At 38.8% G+C, this 5,684-nt stretch overlaps 1 pseudogene; it reads left to right on the forward strand.

Moving 5' to 3' along the window:
- The first annotated feature begins 782 nt into the window (after positions 1-782).
- On the forward strand, positions 783-5,220 carry LOC118924124 (putative olfactory receptor 2B3; annotated as a pseudogene).
- The last annotated feature ends 464 nt before the right edge of the window (positions 5,221-5,684 follow it).

Genomic DNA, 5,684 nt, shown 5'->3' on the forward strand with positions numbered 1-5,684 from the left:
GCAAAAAATTTTAATTTATGTGTATGCTCAAAAGACTCTCATATCACTTGCCTTTTTGAGCTGAACTGTATTACAGTTATTTGCCAAGGAATAATGAATGTATATCTATAGCTAAAAGGCCAAAATTAATACCACATATAATGGAAGGAATTAAAACTCTTAGAACTGTCTCTATTCATTCTCATGTAGGTATACCATGGTCAAGTTGTACTTCATGCGTCAGTGATTCTCAATCTGGAAAAGGTATTATTCCATTTCAGTGTTATCCTTATCTTGTTTCTTAAGTCTATGAAGTAGCACTCTACTTTTATGCAGATAAATTCAAATGGTAAAAGTCATATTAATGACTTTGCATTTAAAAATACGAAGCATATTGAATTTAGCTGCACATGGGTCGTATAACTAAATAACTGATAACTTCCACAGACTAAAGTATATCAACTTAATTATTCAATTTTTGGTGTTCCTGTTTTCATTTACAACCACTGTTGTGTTCTGTATAGTCAGTCCTGTGCTATCTGTATATTTGGATGGAGATACAGTATAAAAAATAATGGCCTTTAAATACTGGGTGAGTGTATGCCTTACCATTACTGAGTATGCAAATTATTTATTCTTACTGAGACACAGTAGCAAATGTAGATTATACATATTTGGTGATTTCTGGTGATAACTGGACAGGGTATATTTTAGGCACTGAGCAATGTCTGTCACATGTTAGTCAAGCAATGATTAGATTATCAGTTTTATTATTTTCATCAAGATGTTTGAAGATAGGAGAGATGTTATCTGTAGTCATCACTTTAAATCACAAGTAAGGCACAACATTATTACCTTGAATCAAAGCATCTAATACGCTTGATAGCCCTTTGTGGAAATGAACGTACACACATGTCATTTAAGAGAAAGAGATAATGCAGAAAATCACATGAAGATGTTACTAAAACAAGCAGAATTTCTTTATATCAATTGCAAAATTAGATGAAACTTCATAACCTTTGAATTTCCAGTGTGAATTTAAAATAATTGGATTAAAAGCAGTATTATTATTAACATGCTTTTTAAGATAGATTAGGAGGCAAGAAAAAAGAGAAGGATTGAAATATGCTGAGCACTTACAATTAATTGTCGGTGCTTTATGCATATAAATTAATATACTTTGTCATTTTAAAGTAATTATTTACTTCATAAAGTCAGTCAAACATAACTACTGAATACAGAACTACTTTCTAACCATAAAATAACAATATAGTATTTCACAGGGTTCCACTTAATTGACAATAAATAATATTTGGTATTGAATTAGTCATTATAATTAATCTAAACTCAGTTCAGTTCCAATAAGAATATTTAGTAATTATCTATTTACTATTACTTTCCTATTTTATATTTTTCAGGAATGAAAAATAAGTGAAGCATCAAGAATTGGGCAAATGAGAACTCTCCAAAAAAGCTTATACTACTTGGCTTTTTGGACAGATCCTGCCTACAAGTTCCCCGTTCTGTACTCCTATTAATATCATACACAATCACCATCATTGGCAATGTGTCTATCAGGATGATATTCTAGATCCCAAACTTCATACACCATGTATTTTATTCTCACTGATCTCTCCATTTTAGATCTCTGTTATACCACAAGCACAGACCATCATATGTTGATAAATATTTGTTGCAACAAAAAGACTATTAGTTATGGTGGCTGGCCCTTGGTGCTACTGAGTGTCTATCCCTGGCTGTTATGTCCTTTGATAGATATGTGACAGTTTGCAGGACCCCCATTATCTAGCTCCCACCAATACTATTATGCATCATTGGTTCTTCTAAAGGACGGCAGCCTTCTCATGGCTCACCGGCTTCAGCAGCTCAGTGCTGCCATCCTCCTTGACCCTCAAAATGCCATGCTGTGGCCTTCAGGAAGGGACCACTTCTGTGAGGTTCCTGCTTTTCTCAATTTGACATGCTGACACAAAGCCTATTGAGGCTGAGCTTTTTTTTTTTTTGGTGTATTAATTCTACTAATTCCAGTGGTACTGATCCTCATTTCCTACAGCTTCATAGTCAAACAGTATTGAGAACAAGTCAGCAGAAGGATGAAAAAGGCTTTTGGGACATGTGGGTCCCATATGGTTGTGGTGTCTGTCTTTCCTAGAATAGCCACCTACATATATTTACAAACACCTTTGTCCACCTCAAAAGACTGGGGAAAGATGGTTTCCCTCTTCTATGGAATCATCAGATTCATGTTGAAACACCCTCATCTGATAGAAATAAAGATATTAAGAAGGCCTTCAAGCTTATTGGAGGGGGAGGAGCCAAGATGGCAGCGTGACTAGAGCAGCGGAAATCTCCTCCCAAAACCACATATATCTATGAAAATATAACAAAGACAACTCTTCCTAGAATAAAGACAAGAGGACACAGGACAACATCCAGACCACATCCACACCTGCAAGAACCCAGCACCTCGCGAAGGGGGTAAGATACAAGCCCGGGCCCGGCGAGACCCGAACACCCCTTCCCCCAGCTCCTGGCAGGAGGAGAGAGGTCTGAGCAGGAGGGAGAGGGAGCCCAGGATGGCTGAACACCCAGCCCCAGCCATCCGGACCAGAGCGCAGACACAGTGCATGGGCGGGGCCCTGGATACTAGGGAAACAGGGCAGCAGGACCAGTGAGTGGGTACCGGAGGCCTAGTGCTGGAGGACATAAGAAAAGTGAGCGGACATTTTTTTTTCTTTTTGTTGTTGTTGTTGTTGTTGTTTTGTTTTGGTGAGTGCTTTTTGGAAGTCTTAAAGGGATAGGGACCCCAAAACTAGGGAAACAGGGCAGCAAGACCAGTGAGCAGGTGCATAAGGCTGGGGCCAGAGAATAAGGAAAGACGAGCGGCCATTTTATTTATTTTTTATTTTTTATATTTTAAATTTTTTTTGTGTGTGTGTGGTCGTTTTGTTTTGGCGGGTGCTTTTTGGAAGTCTTAAAGGGGCAGGGTGGGACACTTAATACAGATGTAGGGAATCCGGGGATTTCTGGGAACCCTAATCCCCTGGGTTGCAGGGAGCATGGAGGCCCCTTACGGAGATAAATAGCCTCCCAGCCCCTCCCCCTCCAACGCAACTCCAACACTTTGGAGCAGCTGCCTGAGCCAGGCCACGCCCACAGCAACAGCGGAGATAAACTCCATAGCAGCTGGGCAGGAAGCTGAAGCCCTGCCTGTGCACAGCTACCCAGCACAAGCCACTAGAGGTCGCTGTTCTCCCAGGAGAGGAGGGCCACAAACCAACAAAATGGGAAGTTCTTCCAGCCATCACTCATCCCAGCTCTGCAAACTATTCCTATCACCATGAAAAGACAAAATTACAGGCAAACCAAGATCACAGAGACACCAGAGAAAGAGACAGACCTAACCAGTCTTCCTGACAAAGAATTCAAAAAAAAATCATAAACATGCTAACAGAGATGCAGAGAAACACGCAAAAGAAATGGGATGAAGTCTGGAGGGAGATCACAGGTGCCAGAAAGGAGATCACAGAAATGAAACAAACTCTGGAAGGATTTATAAGCAGAATAGATAAGATGCAACAGGCCATAGATGGAATTGAAACCAGAGAACAGGAACACATAGAAGCTGACATAGAGAGAGATAAAAGGATCTCCAGGAATGAAACAATATTAAGAGAACTGTGTGACCAATCCAAAAGGAACAATATCCATATTATAGGGGTACAAGAAGAAGAAGAAGACAGAGGAAAAGGGATGGAAAGTATCTTGGAAGAAATAATTGCTGAAAAGTTCCCCAAACTGGGGGAGGAAATAATCGAACAGACCACAGAAATACACAGAACCCACAACAGAAAGGATCCAAGGAGGACAACACCAAGACACATAACAATTAAAATGGAAAAGATCAAGGACAAGGAAAGAGCTTTAAAGGCAGTTAGAGAGAAAAAGGTCACCTATAAAGGAAAACCCATCAGGCTAACATCAGACTTCACAACAGTAACACTACAGGCCAGAAGAGAATGGCATGATATATTTAATGCAATGAAATAGAAGGGTCTTGAACCAAGGATACTGTTTCCAGCACGACTATCATTTAAATATGATGGTGGGATTAAACAATTCCCAGACAAGCAAAAGCTGAGGGAATTTGCTTCCCACATACCACCTCTACAGGACATCTTACAGTGACTGCTCTAGATGGGAACACTCCTAGAAAGAGTACAGAACAAAACACCCAACATATGAAGAATGGAGGAAGAGGGATAAGAAGGGAGAGAAGAAAAGAATCTCCAGACACTGTATATAACAGCTCAATAACAGAGCTAAGTTAGGCAGTAAGATACTAAAGAGACTAACCTTGAACCTTTAGTAACCACGAATTTAAAGCCTGCAATGGCAATAAGTACATATCTTTCAATAGTCACCATAAATGTAAATGGACTGAATGCACCAATCAAAAGACACAGAGTAATAGAATGGATAAAAAAGCAAGACCCATCTATATTCTGCTTACAAGAAACTCACCTCAAACTCAAACACATGTACAGACTAAAAGTCAAAGGATGGAAAAACTCATTTCAGGCAAACAACAGCGATAAAAAACAGGGGTTGCAGCACTAATATCAGACAAAATAGACTTCAAAACAAAGAAAGTAACAAGAGATAAAGAAGGACACTACATAATGATAAAGGGCTCAGTCCAACAAGAGGATATAACCATTCTAAATATATATGCACCCAACACAGGAGCACCAGCATATGTGAAACAAATACTAACAGAACTAAAGGGGGAAATCGACTGCAATGCATTCATTCTAGGAGACTTCAACACACCACTCACCCCAAAGGATAGATCCACTGGGCAGAAAATAAGTAAGGACACGGAAGCACTGAACAAAACAGTAGAGCAGATGGACCTAATAGATATCTATAGAACTCTACATCCAAAAGCAACAGTATACACATTCTTCACAAGTGCACATGGAACATTTTCCAGAATAGACCATATGCTAGCCCACAAAGGAGCCTCAGCAAAATCCTAAATATTGAAATTCTGCCAATCAACTTTTCAGACCACAAAGGTATAAAACTAGAAATAAATTCTACAAAAAAAACAAAAAGGCTCACAAACACATGGACACTTAACAACATGCTCCTAAATAATCAATGGATCAATGGACAAATTCAAATAGACATCAAGAAATATATAGAAACAAATGACAACAATAACACAAAACCCCAACTTCTGTGGGATGCAGCAAAAGCAGTCTTAAGAGGAAAGTATATAGCGATCCAGGCACACTTGAAGAAGCAAGAACAATCCCAAGTCAATAGTCTAACATCACAATTATCGAAATTGGAAAAGAAGAAAAAATGAGGCCTAAAGTCAGCAGAAGAAGGGACATAATAAAGATCAGAGAAGAAATAAACAAAACTGAGAAAATCAATGAAACCAAGAGCTGGTTCTTTGAGAAAATAAACAAATTAGGTAAGCCTCTAGCCAAACTTATTAAGAGAAAAAGAGAATCAACACAATTCAACAGAATCACAAATGAGATCGGAAAAATCACGACAGACTCCACAGAAATACAAAGAATTATTAAAGACTACTATGAAAACCTATATGCCAACAAGCTGGAAAACCTATAAGAAATGGACAACTTCCCAGAAAAATACAATCTTTC

Source organism: Manis pentadactyla, chromosome 16 (genome assembly GCF_030020395.1).
Source record: "Manis pentadactyla isolate mManPen7 chromosome 16, mManPen7.hap1, whole genome shotgun sequence".
NCBI lineage: Eukaryota > Metazoa > Chordata > Mammalia > Pholidota > Manidae > Manis > Manis pentadactyla.